Genomic DNA, 18163 nt, shown 5'->3' on the forward strand with positions numbered 1-18163 from the left:
CGCGGAACGTAGAAATGTCCATAACTTTCACACTGGTAGCAATTATTCGTTTTACACGATGGAAAAACTGTTTTATTTATTTTGTATTTTATGCTTCTGGCGTTGACTTCTTAGGCCCCAACTATTCCATCTGGTGGAACAACGCACTGTGGTGAAGCCCAGATTGCGCGGAACGTAGAAATGACCATAACTTTCACACTGGTTGCTATCATTCGTTTTATATGATGGAAAAACTGTTGTATTTATATTGTATTTTATGCTTCTGGCGTTGACTACTTAGGCCCTAACTATTCGATCTTGTGGGACAACGCCCTAGAGTGAAGCCTAGGTTGCCCGGAACGTAGAAATGACCATTACTTTCACACTGTTTGCAATTATTCCTTTTATACGATGGAACAGCTGTTGTATTTATATCGTATTTTATGCTTCTGGCGTTGACTTCTAAGGTCCTAACTATTCGATCTGGTGGAGCAACGCCCTAGAGTAAAGCCTAGGTTGCTCGGAATGTAGAAATGACCATAAGTTGCATACTGGTTGCAATTATTCGTTTTATACGATGGAAAAACTGTTGTATTTATATTGTATTTTATGCTTCTGGGGTTGACTTCTAAGGCCCTAAATATTCGATCTGGTGGAGCAATGCCTCAGAATTAAGTCTAGAATGCCCGAAACGCTGAAATGATCATTACTTTCACGCTTGTTGCAATTATTCCTGTTATACGATGAAAAGACTGTTGTATTTTTATTGTATTTTATGCTGCAGGCGTGGACTTCTGAGGCCGTAGCTATTCGATGTGGTGGAAGGACGCCATACAGTGAAGCCTAGGTTGCCCGGAACGTAGAAATGACCACTACTTTCACACTGTTTGCAATTATTCATTTAATACGACGGAAATGCTGCTGTATTTATATCGTATTTTATGCTTCGGGCGTTGACTTCTTAGGCCGTAACTATTCGATCTGGTGGAGCAACGCCAGACAGTGAAGCCTAGGTTGCCCGGAACGTAGAAATGACCATTACTTTCACACTGTTTGCAATTACTCCTGTTATGCGATGAAAAGACTGTTGTATTTTTATTGTATTTTATGCTTCAGGCGTGGACTTCTGAGGCCGTAGCTATTCGATGTGGTGGAAGAACGCCATACAGTGAAGCCTAGGTTGCCCGGAGCGTAGAAATGACCACTACTTTCACACTGTTTGCAATTATTCCTTTTATACGATGGAAAAGCTGTTGTATTTATATCGTATTTTATGCTTCTGGCGTTGACTTCTCAGGCCCTAACTGTTCGATCTGATGGAGCAAAGCCCTAGGGTCAAGCCTAGGTTGCTCGGAAAGTAGAAATGACCATAAGTTTCATACTGGTTGCAATTATTCGTTTTATACGATGGAAAAACTGTTGTATTTATATTGTATTTTATGCTTCTGGCGTTGACTTCTTAGGCACTAATTATTCGATCTGGTGGAACAACGCCGTAGAGTAAAGCCCTGCTTGCGCGGAACGTAGAAATGACCATAACTTTCACACTGGTAGCAATTATTCGTTTTATACATTGGAAAAACTGTTCGATTTATATTGTATTTTATGCTTCTGGCGTTGGCTACTTAGGCCCTAACTATTCGATCTTGTGGAACAACGCCCTAGAGTGAAGCCTAGGTTGCCTGGAACGTAGAAATGACCATCACTTTCACACGGGTTGCAATTATTCGTTTTATACGATGGAAAAACTGTTGCATCTTCATCGTATTTTATGCTTCTGGCGTTGACTTCTTAGGCCCTAACTATTCGATCTTGTGGAACAACGCCCTAGAGTGAAGCCTAGGTTGCCCGGAACGTAGAAATGACCATAACTTTCACACTGGTTATAATTATTTGTTTTATACGATGGAAAAGCTGTTGTATTTATATCGCATTTTATGCTTCTGGCGTTGACTTCTTAGGCCCCAACTATTCCATCTGGTGGAACATCGCCCTAGAGTAAAGCCCAGGTTGCGCGGAACGTAGAAATGACCATAACTTTCACACTGGTAGCAATTATTCGTTTTATACATTGGAAAAACTGTTCTATTTATATTGTATTTTATGCTTCTGGCGTTGACTACTTAGGCCCTAACTATTCGATCTTGTGGAACAACGCCCTAGAGTGAAGCCTAGGTTGCCTGGAACGTAGAAATGACCATCACTTTCACATGGGTTGCAATTATTCCTGTTATAGGATGGAAAGACTGTTGTATTTTTATTGTATTTTATTCTCCTGGTGTTGACTTCTTAGGACCTAACTATTCGATCTGGTGGAACAACGCCGTAGAGTGAAGCCTAGGTTGCCCGAACGTAGAAATGACCATTACTTTCACACTGTTTGCAATTATTCCTTTTATACGATGGAAAAGCTGTTGTATTTATATCGTATTTTATGCTTCTGGCGTTGACTTCTAAGGACCTAACTATTCGATCTGGTGGAGCAACGCCCTAGAGTGAAGCCTAGGTTGCTCGGAATGTAGAAATGACCATAACTTTCACACTGATTGCAATTATTCTTTTTATACGATGGAAAAACTGTTGCATCTTTATCGTATTTTGTGCTTCTGGCGTTGACTTCTTAGGCCGTAACTATTCGATCTGGTGGAGCACCGCCCTGGAGTGAAGACTAGGTTGCCCGGAACGTAGAAATGACCACTACTATCACACTGGTTGCAAATTATTCCTGCTATACGATGGAAAACCTGTTGTATCTTTATTGCATTTTATGCTTCGGGCATTGACGTCTAAGGCCCTAACTATTCAATCTGTTGGAGCAGCGCTCTATGGTGAAGCCTAGGTTGCCCGGAACGTAGACATGACCATAACTTTCACACTGGTTGCAATTATTCGTTTTATACGATGGAAAAGCTGTTGTATTTATATCGTATTTTATGCTTCTGGCGTTGACTTCTTAGGCCCAAACTATTCCATCTGGTGGAACGACGCCCTAGGGTGAAGTCTAGGTTGCCCGGAAAGTAGAAATGACCATAACTTTCACACTGGTAGCAATTATTCTTTTTATCCGATGGAAAAACTGTTCTATTTATTTTATATTTTATGCTTCGGGCCTTGAGTTCTAAGGCCCTAACTATACGATCTGGTGGAGCAACGCCCTAGAGTGAAGCCTAGGTTGCCCGGTACGTAGAAATGACCATCACTATCAAACTGGTTGCAATTATTTGTTCTATACGATGGAAAAGCTGTTGTATTTATATCGTATTTTATGCTTCTGGCGTTGACTTCTTAGGCCCTAACTATTCCATCTGGTGGAACAACGCCCTAGGGTGAAGCCTAGGTTGCCCGGAAAGTAGAAATGACCATAACTTTCACACTGGTAGCAATTATTCGTTTTATACGATGGAAAAACTGTTGTATTTATTTTGTATTTTATGCTTCGGGCGTTGACTTCTAAGGCCCTAACTATTCGATCTGGTAGAGCAACGCCCTAGAGTGAAGCCTAGGTTGCCCGGTACGTAGAAATGACCATAAGTTTCATACTGGTTGCAATTATTCGTTTTATACAATGGAAAAACTGTTGTATTTATATTGTATTTTATGCTTCTGGGGTTGACTTCTCCGGCCCTAATTATTCGATCTGGTGGAACAACGCCGTAGAGTGAAGCCTAGGTTGCCCGAACGTAGAAATGACCATTATTTTCACACTGTTTGCAATTATTCCTTTTATACGATGGAACAGCTGTTGTACTTATATCGTATTTTATGCTTCTGGCGTTGACTTCTAAGGTCCTAACTATTCGATCTGGTGGAGCAACGCCCTAGAGTAAAGCCCAGGTTGCGCGGAACGTAGAAATGACCATAACTTTCACACTGGTAGCAAGTATTCGTTTTATACGATGGAAAAACTGTTGTATTTATATTGTATTTTATGCTTCTGGCGTTGACTTCTCCGGCCCTAATTATTCGATCTGGTGAAACAACGCCGTAGAGTGAAGCCTAGGTTGCCCGGAAAGTAGAAATGACCATAACTTTCACACTGGTAGCAATTATTCTTTTTATCCGATGGAAAAACTGTTCTATTTATATTGTATTTTATGCTTCTGGCGTTGACTACTTAGGCCCTAACTATTCGATCTTGTGGGACAACGCCCTAGAGTGAAGCCTAGGTTGCCCGGAACGTAGAAATGACCATTACTTTCACACTGTTTGCAATTATTCCTTTTATACGATGGAACAGCTGTTGTATTTATATCGTATTTTATGCTTCTGGCGTTGACTTCTAAGGTCCTAACTATTCGATCTGGTGGAGCAACGCCCTAGAGTAAAGCCTAGGTTGCTCGGAATGTAGAAATGACCATAAGTTGCATACTGGTTGCAATTATTCGTTTTATACGATGGAAAAACTGTTGTATTTATATTGTATTTTATGCTTCTGGGGTTGACTTCTAAGGCCCTAAATATTCGATCTGGTGGAGCAATGCCTCAGAATTAAGTCTAGGATGCCCGAAACGCCGAAATGATCATTACTTTCACGCTTGTTGCAATTATTCCTGTTATACGATGAAAAGACTGTTGTATTTTTATTGTATTTTATGCTTCAGGCGTGGACTTCTGAGGCCGTAGCTATTCGATGTGGTGGAAGAACGCCATACAGTGAAGCCTAGGTTGCCCGGAACGTAGAAATGACCACTACTTTCACACTGTTTGCAATTATTCATTTAATACGATGGAAATGCTGTTGTATTTATATCGTATTTTATGCTTCTGGCGTTGACTTCTTAGGCCGTAACTATTCGATCTGGTGGAGCAACGCCCTAGAGTGAAGCCTAGGTTGTCCGGTACGTAGAAATGACCATCACTATCAAACTGGTTGCAATTATTTGTTTTATACGATGGAAAAGCTGTTCTATTTATATCGTATTTTATGCTTCTGGCGTTGACTTCTTAGGCTCTAACTATTCCATCTGGTGGAACAGCGCCCTAGGGTGAAGCCTAGGTTCCCCGGAACGTAGAAATGACCATAACTTTTACACCGGCAGCAATTATTCGTTTTATACAATGGAAAAACCGTTCTATTTATTTTGTATTTTATGCTTCGGGCGTTGACTTCTAAGGCGCTAACTGTTTGATCTGGTGGAGCATCGCCGTAGAGTGAAGCCCATGTTGCCCGGAACGTAGAAATGACCACTACTATCACACTGGTTGCAAATTATTCCTGCTATACGATGGAAAAACTGTTGTATTTTTATTGCATTTTATGCTTATGGCGTTCACTTCTTAGGCCCTAACTATTCTATCTGGTGGGACAACGGCCTAGGGTGAAGCCTAGGTTGCCCGGAACGTAGAAATGACCATAACTTTCACACTGGTTGCAATTATTTGTTTTAGACGATGGAAAAGTTATTGTATTTATATCGTATTTTATGCTTCTGGCGTTGACTTCTAAGGACCTAGCTATTCGGTCTGGACGAGCAACGCCGTAGAGTGAAGCCTAGGTTGCCCGGAACGTAGAAATGACCATAACTTCCACACTGGTTGCAATTATTCGTTTTATACGATGTAAAAGCTGTTGTATTTATATCGTATTTTATGCTTCTGACGTTGACTTCTTAGGCCCTAACTACTCGACCTGGAGAAGCAACGCCCTAGAGTGAAACCTAGGTTGCCCGGAACCTAGAAAAGACCATTACATTCACACTGGTTGCAATTATTCCTGTTATACGATGGAAAAACTGTTGTATTTTTATTGTATTCTATGCTTCTGGCGTTTAATTCTAAGTCGCTAGCTATTTGATCTGGTGGAGCAACGACCTAGACTGAAGCCTAGGTGGCCCGAACGTAGAAATGACCATTACTTTCACCCTGTTTGCAATTATTCCTTTTACACGATGGAAAAGCTGTTGTATTTATATCGTATTTTATGCTTCTGGCGTTGACTTCTAAGGATCTAACTGTTCGATCTGGTGGGGCAACGCCCTAGAGTGAAGCCTAGGTTGCCCGGAACGTAGAAATGACCATTACTTTCACACTGTTTGCAATTATTCCTGTTATAGGATGGAAAGACTGTTGTATGTTTATTGTATTTTATTCTCCTGGTGTTGACTTCTTAGGCCCTAAGTATTCGATTTGGTGGAACAACGCCGTAGAGTGAACCGTAGGTTGCCCGGAACGTAGAAATGACCATTACTTTCACACTGTTTGCAATTATTCCTTTTATACGGTGGAACAGCTGTTGTATTTATATCGTATTTTATGCTTCTGGCGTTGACTTCTAAGGTCCTAACTATTCGATCTGGTGGAGCAACGCCCTAGAGTGAAGCCTAGGTTGCTCGGAATGTAGAAATGACCATAAGTTGCATACTGGTTGCAATTATTCGTTATATACGATGGAAAAACTGTTGCATCATTATCGTATTTTATGCTTCTGGCGTTGACTTCTTAGGCCGTAACTATCCGATCTGGTGGAGCAACGCCCTGGAGTTAAACCTGGGTTGCCCGGAACGTAGAAATGACCACTACTATCACACTGGTTGCAAATTATTCCTGCTATACGATGGAAAAACTGTTGTATTTTTATTGCATTTTATGCTTCTGGCGTTCACTTCTTAGGCCCTAACTATTCGATTTGGTGGAACAACGGCCTAGGGTGAAGCCTAGGTTGCCCGGAACGTAGAAATGACCATTACTTTCACACTGTTTGCAATTATTCCTTTTATACGATGGAACAGCTGTTGTATTTATATCGTATTTTATGCTTCTGGCGCTGACTTCTAAGGTCCTAACTATTCGATCTGGAGGAACAACGCCCTAGGGTGAAGCCTAGGTTGACCGGAACGTAGAAATGACCATAGCTTTTACACTCGTAGCAATTATTCGTTTTATACAATGGAAAAACCGTTCTATTTATTTTGTATTTTATGCTTCGGGCGTTGACTTCTAAGGCCCTAACTATTCAATCTGTTGGAGCAAAGCCCTAGGGTGAAGCCTACGTTGCTCGGAAAGTAGAAATGACCATAAGTTTCATACTGGTTGCAATTATTCGTTTTATACGATAGAAAAACTGTTGTATTTATATTGTATTTTATGCTTCTGGCGTTGACTTCTAAGGCCCTAACTATACGATCTGGTGGAGCAACGCCCTAGAGTGAAGCCTAGGTTGCCCGGTACGTAGAAATGACCATCACTATCAAACTGGTTGCAATTATTTGTTTTATACGATGGAAAAGCTGTTGCATTTATATCGTATTTAATGCTTCTGGCGTTGACTTCTTAGGCCCTAACTATTCCATCTGGTGGAACAACGCCCTAGGGTGAAGCCTAGGTTGCCCGGAAAGTAGAAATGACCATAACTTTCACACTGGTAGCAATTATTCGTTTTATACGATGGAAAGACTGTTGTATTTATTTTGTATTTTATGCTTCGGGCGTTGACTTCTAAGGCCCTAACTATTCGATCTGGTAGAGCAACGCCCTAGAGTGAAACCTAGGTTGCCCGGTACGTAGAAATGACCATAAGTTTCATACTGGTTGCAATTATTCGTTTTATACGATGGAAAAGCTGTTGTCTTTATATCGTATTTTATGTTTCTGGCGTTGACTTCTAAGGACCTAACTATTCGATCTGGTGGAGCAACGCCCTAGAGTGAAGCCTAGGTTGCTCGGAATGTAGAAATGACCATAACTTTCACACTGATAGCAATTATTCTTTTTATACGATGGAAAAACTGTTGCATCTTCATCGTATTTTATGCTTCTGGCGTTGACTTCTTAGGCGCTAACTATTCGATCTGGCGGAGCAATGCCTCAGAGTTAAGTCTAGGATGCCCGAAACGCTGCAATGATCATTACTTTCACGCTTGTTGCAATTATTCCTGTTATACGATGAAAAGACCGTTGTATTTATATTGTATTTAAGCTTCTGGCGTTGACTTCTGAGGCCCTTGCTATTCGATGTGGTCGAAGAACGCCATAGAGTGAAACCTAGGTAGCCCGGCTCGTAGAAATGTCCACATCTTTCACACTGTTTGCAATTTTTCGTTTTATACGATGGAAAAACTCTTTTATTTATTTTGTATTTTATGCTTCGGTCGTTGACTTCTAAGGCCCTAACTATTCGATCTGGTGGAGCAACGCCCTAGAGTGCAGCCTAGATTGCCCGGAACGTAGAAATGACCATAACTTTCACACTGGTTGCTATCATTCGTTTTATATGATTGAAAAACTGTTGTATTTATTTTGTATTTTATGCTTCGGGCGTTGACTTCTAAGGCCCTAACTATTCGATCTGGTAGAGCAACGCCCTAGAGTGAAACCTAGGTTGCCCGGTACGTAGAAATGACCATAAGTTTCATACTGGTTGCAATTATTCGTTTTATACGATGGAAAAACTGTTGTATTTATATTGTATTTTATGCTTCTGGCGTTGACTTCTCCGGCCCTAACTATTCGATCTTGTGGGACAACGCCCTAGAGTGAAGCCTAGGTTGCCCGGAACGTAGAAATGACCATTACTTTCACACTGTTTGCAATTATTCCTTTTATACGATGGAACAGCTGTTGTATTTATATCGTATTTTATGCTTCTGGCGTTGACTTCTAAGGTCCTAACTATTCGATCTGGTGGAGCAACGCCCTAGAGTAAAGCCCAGGTTGCGCGGAACGTAGAAATGACCATAACTTTCACACTGGTAGCAATTATTCGTTTTATACATTGGAAAAACTGTTCTATTTATATTGTATTTTATGCCTCTGGCGTTGACTACTTAGGCCCTAACTATTCGATCTTGTGGGACAACGCCCTAGAGTGAAGCCTAGGTGGCCCGAACGTAGAAATGACCATTACTTTCACCCTGTTTGCAATTATTCCTTTTACACGATGGAAAAGCTGTTGTATTTATATCGTATTTTATGCTTCTGGCGTTGACTTCTAAGGATCTAACTGTTCGATCTGGTGGAGCAACGCCCTAGAGTGAAGCCTAGGTTGCCCGGAACGTAGAAATGACCATTACTTTCACACTGTTTGCAATTATTCCTGTTATAGGATGGAAAGACTGTTGTATGTTTATTGTATTTTATTCTCCTGGTGTTGACTTCTTAGGCCCTAAGTATTCGATTTGGTGGAACAACGCCGTAGAGTGAACCGTAGGTTGCCCGGAACGTAGAAATGACCATTACTTTCACACTGTTTGCAATTATTCCTTTTATACGGTGGAACAGCTGTTGTATTTATATCGTATTTTATGCTTCTGGCGTTGACTTCTAAGGTCCTAACTATTCGATCTGGTGGAGCAACGCCCTAGAGTGAAGCCTAGGTTGCTCGGAATGTAGAAATGACCATAAGTTGCATACTGGTTGCAATTATTCGTTATATACGATGGAAAAACTGTTGCATCATTAACGTATTTTATGCTTCTGGCGTTGACTTCTTAGGCCGTAACTATCCGATCTGGTGGAGCAACGCCCTGGAGTTAAACATGGGTTGCCCGGAACGTAGAAATGACCACTACTATCACACTGGTTGCAAATTATTCCTGCTATACGATGGAAAAGCTCTTGTATTTTTATTGCATTTTATGCGTCTGGCGTTCACTTCTTAGGCCCTAACTATTCGATCTGGTGGAACAACGCCCTAGGGTGAAGCCTAGGTTGCCCGGAACGTAGAAATGACCATAGCTTTTACACTCGTAGCAATTATTCGTTTTATACAATGGAAAAACCGTTCTATTTATTTTGTATTTTATGCTTCGGGCGTTGACTTCTAAGGCCCTAACTATTCAATCTGTTGGAGCAGAGCCCTAGGGTGAAGCCTAGGTTGCTCGGAAAGTAGTAATGACCATAAGTTTCATACTGGTTGCAATTATTCGTTTTATACGATAGAAAAACTGTTGTATTTATTTTATATTTTATGCTTCGGGCGTTGACTTCTAAGGCCTTAACTATTCGATCTTGTGGGACAACGCCCTAGAGTGAAGCCTAGATTGCCCGGAACGTTGAAATGACCATAACTATCACACTGGTTGCTATCATTCGTTTTATATGATTGAAAAACTGTTGTATTTATATTGTATTTCATGCTTCTGGCGTTCACTTCTTAGGCCCTAACTATTCGATCTGGTGGAACAACGGCCTAGGGTGATGTCTAGGTTGCCCGGAACGTAGACATGACCGTAACTTTTACACTGGTAGCAATTATTCGTTTTATACAATGGAAAAACTGTTCTATTTATTTTGTATTTAATGCTTCGGGCGTTGACTTCTTAGGCCCTGACTATTCGATCTGGTTTAACAACGCCGTAGAGTGAAGCCTAGGTTGCTCGGAATGTAGAAATGACCATAACTTTCACACTGGTTGCAATTATTCGTTTTATACGATGGAAAAACTGTTGCATCTTTATCGCATTTTGTGCTTCTGGCGTTGACTTCTTAGGCCGTAACTATTCGATCTGGTGGAGCACCGCCCTGGAGTGAAGCCTAGGTTGCCCGGAACGTAGAAATGACCACTACTATCACACTGGTTGCAAATTATTCCTGCTATACGATGGAAAAACTGTTGTATTTTTATTGCATTTTATGCTTCGGGCGTTGACTTCTAAGGCCCTAACTATTCAATCTGTTGGAGCAAAGCCCTAGGGTGAAGCCTAGGTTGCTCGGAAAGTAGAAATGGCCATAAGTTTCATACTGGTTGCAATTATTCGTTTTATACGATGGAAAAACTGTTGTATTTATATTGTATTTTATGCTTCTGGCGTTGACTTCTCCGGCCCTAATTATTCGATCTGGTGGAACAACGCCGTAGAGTGAAGCCTAGGTTGCCCGAATGTAGAAATGACCATTACTTTCACACTGTTTGCAATTATTCCTTTTATACGATGGAAAAGCTGTTGTATTTATATCGTATTTTATGCTTCTGGCGTTGACTTCTAAGGACCTAACTATTCGATCTGGTGGAGCAACGCCCTAGAGTGAAGCCTAGGTTGCTCGGAATGTAGAAATGACCATAACTTTCACACTGATTGCAATTATTCGTTTTATACGATTGAAAAACTGTTGCATCTTCATCGTATTTTATGCTCCTGGCGTTGACTCCTTAGGCCGTAACTATTCGATCCGGTGGAGCAACGCCCTGGAGTGAAACCTGGGTTGCCCGGAACGTAGAAATGACCACTACTATCACACTGGTTGCAAATTATTCCTGCTATACGATGGAAAAACTGTTGTATTTTTATTGCATTTTATGCTTCTGGCGTTCACTTCTTAGGCCCTAACTATTCGATTTGGTGGAACAACGGCCTAGGGTGAAGCCTAGGTTGCCCGGAACGTAGAAATGACCATTACTTTCACACTGTTTGCAATTATTCCTTTTATACGATGGAACAGCTGTTGTATTTATATCGTATTTTATGCTTCTGGCGCTGACTTCTAAGGTCCTAACTATTCGATCTGGAGGAACAACGCCCTAGGGTGAAGCCTAGGTTGCCCGGAACGTAGAAATGACCATAGCTTTTACACTCGTAGCAATTATTCGTTTTATACAATGGAAAAACCGTTCTATTTATTTTGTATTTTATGCTTCGGGCGTTGACTTCTAAGGCCCTAACTATTCAATCTGTTGGAGCAAAGCCCTAGGGTGAAGCCTACGTTGCTCGGAAAGTAGAAATGACCATAAGTTTCATACTGGTTGCAATTATTCGTTTTATACGATAGAAAAACTGTTGTATTTATATTGTATTTTATGCTTCTGGCGTTGACTTCTAAGGCCCTAACTATACGATCTGGTGGAGCAACGCCCTAGAGTGAAGCCTAGGTTGCCCGGTACGTAGAAATGACCATCACTATCAAACTGGTTGCAATTATTTGTTTTATACGATGGAAAAGCTGTTGCATTTATATCGTATTTAATGCTTCTGGCGTTGACTTCTTAGGCCCTAACTATTCCATCTGGTGGAACAACGCCCTAGGGTGAAGCCTAGGTTGCCCGGAAAGTAGAAATGACCATAACTTTCACACTGTTTGCAATTATTCCTTTTATACGATGGAACAGCTGTTGTATTTATATCGTATTTTATGCTTCTGGCGTTGACTTCTAAGGTCCTAACTATTCGATCTGGTGGAGCAACGCCCTAGAGTAAAGCCCAGGTTGCGCGGAACGTAGAAATGACCATAACTTTCACACTGGTAGCAATTATTCGTTTTATACATTGGAAAAACTGTTCTATTTATATTGTATTTTATGCCTCTGGCGTTGACTACTTAGGCCCTAACTATTCGATCTTGTGGGACAACGCCCTAGAGTGAAGCCTAGGTGGCCCGAACGTAGAAATGACCATTACTTTCACCCTGTTTGCAATTATTCCTTTTACACGATGGAAAAGCTGTTGTATTTATATCGTATTTTATGCTTCTGGCGTTGACTTCTAAGGATCTAACTGTTCGATCTGGTGGAGCAACGCCCTAGAGTGAAGCCTAGGTTGCCCGGAACGTAGAAATGACCATTACTTTCACACTGTTTGCAATTATTCCTGTTATAGGATGGAAAGACTGTTGTATGTTTATTGTATTTTATTCTCCTGGTGTTGACTTCTTAGGCCCTAAGTATTCGATTTGGTGGAACAACGCCGTAGAGTGAACCGTAGGTTGCCCGGAACGTAGAAATGACCATTACTTTCACACTGTTTGCAATTATTCCTTTTATACGGTGGAACAGCTGTTGTATTTATATCGTATTTTATGCTTCTGGCGTTGACTTCTAAGGTCCTAACTATTCGATCTGGTGGAGCAACGCCCTAGAGTGAAGCCTAGGTTGCTCGGAATGTAGAAATGACCATAAGTTGCATACTGGTTGCAATTATTCGTTATATACGATGGAAAAACTGTTGCATCATTAACGTATTTTATGCTTCTGGCGTTGACTTCTTAGGCCGTAACTATCCGATCTGGTGGAGCAACGCCCTGGAGTTAAACCTGGGTTGCCCGGAACGTAGAAATGACCACTACTATCACACTGGTTGCAAATTATTCCTGCTATACGATGGAAAAGCTCTTGTATTTTTATTGCATTTTATGCGTCTGGCGTTCACTTCTTAGGCCCTAACTATTCGATCTGGTGGAACAACGCCCTAGGGTGAAGCCTAGGTTGCCCGGAACGTAGAAATGACCATAGCTTTTACACTCGTAGCAATTATTCGTTTTATACAATGGAAAAACCGTTCTATTTATTTTGTATTTTATGCTTCGGGCGTTGACTTCTAAGGCCCTAACTATTCAATCTGTTGGAGCAGAGCCCTAGGGTGAAGCCTAGGTTGCTCGGAAAGTAGTAATGACCATAAGTTTCATACTGGTTGCAATTATTCGTTTTATACGATAGAAAAACTGTTGTATTTATTTTATATTTTATGCTTCGGGCGTTGACTTCTAAGGCCTTAACTATTCGATCTTGTGGGACAACGCCCTAGAGTGAAGCCTAGATTGCCCGGAACGTTGAAATGACCATAACTATCACACTGGTTGCTATCATTCGTTTTATATGATTGAAAAACTGTTGTATTTATATTGTATTTCATGCTTCTGGCGTTCACTTCTTAGGCCCTAACTATTCGATCTGGTGGAACAACGGCCTAGGGTGATGTCTAGGTTGCCCGGAACGTAGACATGACCGTAACTTTTACACTGGTAGCAATTATTCGTTTTATACAATGGAAAAACTGTTCTATTTATTTTGTATTTAATGCTTCGGGCGTTGACTTCTTAGGCCCTGACTATTCGATCTGGTTTAACAACGCCGTAGAGTGAAGCCTAGGTTGCTCGGAATGTAGAAATGACCATAACTTTCACACTGGTTGCAATTATTCGTTTTATACGATGGAAAAACTGTTGCATCTTTATCGCATTTTGTGCTTCTGGCGTTGACTTCTTAGGCCGTAACTATTCGATCTGGTGGAGCACCGCCCTGGAGTGAAGCCTAGGTTGCCCGGAACGTAGAAATGACCACTACTATCACACTGGTTGCAAATTATTCCTGCTATACGATGGAAAAACTGTTGTATTTTTATTGCATTTTATGCTTCGGGCGTTGACTTCTAAGGCCCTAACTATTCAATCTGTTGGAGCAAAGCCCTAGGGTGAAGCCTAGGTTGCTCGGAAAGTAGAAATGGCCATAAGTTTCATACTGGTTGCAATTATTCGTTTTATACGATGGAAAAACTGTTGTATTTATATTGTATTTTATGCTTCTGGCGTTGACTTCTCCGGCCCTAATTATTCGATCTGGTGGAACAACGCCGTAGAGTGAAGCCTAGGTTGCCCGAATGTAGAAATGACCATTACTTTCACACTGTTTGCAATTATTCCTTTTATACGATGGAAAAGCTGTTGTATTTATATCGTATTTTATGCTTCTGGCGTTGACTTCTAAGGACCTAACTATTCGATCTGGTGGAGCAACGCCCTAGAGTGAAGCCTAGGTTGCTCGGAATGTAGAAATGACCATAACTTTCACACTGATTGCAATTATTCGTTTTATACGATTGAAAAACTGTTGCATCTTCATCGTATTTTATGCTCCTGGCGTTGACTCCTTAGGCCGTAACTATTCGATCCGGTGGAGCAACGCCCTGGAGTGAAACCTGGGTTGCCCGGAACGTAGAAATGACCACTACTATCACACTGGTTGCAAATTATTCCTGCTATACGATGGAAAAACTGTTGTATTTTTATTGCATTTTATGCTTCTGGCGTTCACTTCTTAGGCCCTAACTATTCGATTTGGTGGAACAACGGCCTAGGGTGAAGCCTAGGTTGCCCGGAACGTAGAAATGACCATTACTTTCACACTGTTTGCAATTATTCCTTTTATACGATGGAACAGCTGTTGTATTTATATCGTATTTTATGCTTCTGGCGCTGACTTCTAAGGTCCTAACTATTCGATCTGGAGGAACAACGCCCTAGGGTGAAGCCTAGGTTGCCCGGAACGTAGAAATGACCATAGCTTTTACACTCGTAGCAATTATTCGTTTTATACAATGGAAAAACCGTTCTATTTATTTTGTATTTTATGCTTCGGGCGTTGACTTCTAAGGCCCTAACTATTCAATCTGTTGGAGCAAAGCCCTAGGGTGAAGCCTACGTTGCTCGGAAAGTAGAAATGACCATAAGTTTCATACTGGTTGCAATTATTCGTTTTATACGATAGAAAAACTGTTGTATTTATATTGTATTTTATGCTTCTGGCGTTGACTTCTAAGGCCCTAACTATACGATCTGGTGGAGCAACGCCCTAGAGTGAAGCCTAGGTTGCCCGGTACGTAGAAATGACCATCACTATCAAACTGGTTGCAATTATTTGTTTTATACGATGGAAAAGCTGTTGCATTTATATCGTATTTAATGCTTCTGGCGTTGACTTCTTAGGCCCTAACTATTCCATCTGGTGGAACAACGCCCTAGGGTGAAGCCTAGGTTGCCCGGAAAGTAGAAATGACCATAACTTTCACACTGGTAGCAATTATTCGTTTTATACGATGGAAAGACTGTTGTATTTATTTTGTATTTTATGCTTCGGGCGTTGACTTCTAAGGCCCTAACTATTCGATCTGGTAGAGCAACGCCCTAGAGTGAAACCTAGGTTGCCCGGTACGTAGAAATGACCATAAGTTTCATACTGGTTGCAATTATTCGTTTTATACGATGGAAAAGCTGTTGTCTTTATATCGTATTTTATGTTTCTGGCGTTGACTTCTAAGGACCTAACTATTCGATCTGGTGGAGCAACGCCCTAGAGTGAAGCCTAGGTTGCTCGGAATGTAGAAATGACCATAACTTTCACACTGATAGCAATTATTCTTTTTATACGATGGAAAAACTGTTGCATCTTCATCGTATTTTATGCTTCTGGCGTTGACTTCTTAGGCGCTAACTATTCGATCTGGCGGAGCAATGCCTCAGAGTTAAGTCTAGGATGCCCGAAACGCTGCAATGATCATTACTTTCACGCTTGTTGCAATTATTCCTGTTATACGATGAAAAGACCGTTGTATTTATATTGTATTTAAGCTTCTGGCGATGACTTCTGAGGCCCTTGCTATTCGATGTGGTCGAAGAACGCCATAGAGTGAAACCTAGGTAGCCCGGCTCGTAGAAATGTCCACATCTTTCACACTGTTTGCAATTTTTCGTTTTATACGATGGAAAAACTCTTTTATTTATTTTGTATTTTATGCTTCGGTCGTTGACTTCTAAGGCCCTAACTATTCGATCTGGTGGAGCAACGCCCTAGAGTGCAGCCTAGATTGCCCGGAACGTAGAAATGACCATAACTTTCACACTGGTTGCTATCATTCGTTTTATATGATTGAAAAACTGTTGTATTTATTTTGTATTTTATGCTTCGGGCGTTGACTTCTAAGGCCCTAACTATTCGATCTGGTAGAGCAACGCCCTAGAGTGAAACCTAGGTTGCCCGGTACGTAGAAATGACCATAAGTTTCATACTGGTTGCAATTATTCGTTTTATACGATGGAAAAACTGTTGTATTTATATTGTATTTTATGCTTCTGGCGTTGACTTCTCCGGCCCTAACTATTCGATCTTGTGGGACAACGCCCTAGAGTGAAGCCTAGGTTGCCCGGAACGTAGAAATGACCATTACTTTCACACTGTTTGCAATTATTCCTTTTATACGATGGAACAGCTGTTGTATTTATATCGTATTTTATGCTTCTGGCGTTGACTTCTAAGGTCCTAACTATTCGATCTGGTGGAGCAACGCCCTAGAGTAAAGCCCAGGTTGCGCGGAACGTAGAAATGACCATAACTTTCACACTGGTAGCAATTATTCGTTTTATACATTGGAAAAACTGTTCTATTTATATTGTATTTTATGCCTCTGGCGTTGACTACTTAGGCCCTAACTATTCGATCTTGTGGGACAACGCCCTAGAGTGAAGCCTAGGTTGCCCGGAACGTAGAAATGACCATTACTTTCACACTGTTTGCAATTATTCCTTTTATACGATGGAACAGCTGTTGTATTTATATCGTATTTTATGCTTCTGGCGTTGACTTCTAAGGTCCTAACTATTCGTTCTGGTGGAGCAACGCCCTAGAGTAAAGCCTAGGTTGCTCGGAATGTAGAAATGACCATAAATTGCATACTGGTTGCAATTATTCGTTTTATACGATGGAAAAACTGTTGTATTTATATTGTATTTTATGCTTCTGGGGTTGACTTCTAAGGCCCTAAATATTCGATCTGGTGGAGCAATGCCTCAGAATTAAGTCTAGGATGCCCGAAACGCCGAAATGATCATTACTTTCACGCTTGTTGCAATTATTCCTGTTATACGATGAAAAGACTGTTGTATTTTTATTGTACTTTATGCTTCAGGCGTGGACTTCTGAGGCCGTAGATATTCGATGTGGTGGAAGAACGCCATACAGTGAAGCCTAGGTTGCCCGGAACGTACAAATGGCCATTACTTTCACACTGTTTGCAATTATTCATTTAATACGATGGAAAAACTGTTGTATTTTTATTGCATTTTATGCTTCTGGCGTTCACTTCCTAGGCCCTAACTATTCTATCTGGTGGGACAACGACCTAGGGTGAAGCCTAGGTTGCCCGGAACGTAGAAATGACCATAACTTTCACACTGGTTGCAATTATTTGTTTTATACGATGGAAAAGCTGTTGTATTTATATCGTATTTTATGCTTCTGGCGTTGACTTCTAAGGACCTAGCTATTCGGTCTGGTGGAGCAACGCCCTAGAGTGATACCTAGGTTGCTCGGAATGTAGAAATGACCATAACTTTCACACTGGTTGCAATTATTCGTTTTATACGATGGAAAAACTGTTGCATCTTTATCGTATTTTGTGCTTCTGGCGTTGACTTCTTAGGCCGTAACTATTCGATCTGGTGGAGCACCGCCCTGGAGTCAAGCCTAGGTTGCCCGGAACGTAGAAATGACCACTACTATCACACTGGTTGCAAATTATTCCTGCTATACGATGGAAAAACTGTTGTATTTTTATTGCATTTTATGCTTCGGGCGTTGACTTCTAAGGCCCTAACTATTCAATCTGTTGGAGCAAAGCCCTAGGGTGAAGCCTAGGTTGCTCGGAAAGTAGAAATGACCATAAGTTTCATACTGGTTGCAATTATTCGTTTTATACGATGGAAAAAC

Source organism: Calliopsis andreniformis, unplaced genomic scaffold (assembly GCF_051401765.1).
Source record: "Calliopsis andreniformis isolate RMS-2024a unplaced genomic scaffold, iyCalAndr_principal scaffold0007, whole genome shotgun sequence".
NCBI classification, from domain to species: Eukaryota; Metazoa; Arthropoda; class Insecta; order Hymenoptera; family Andrenidae; genus Calliopsis; species Calliopsis andreniformis.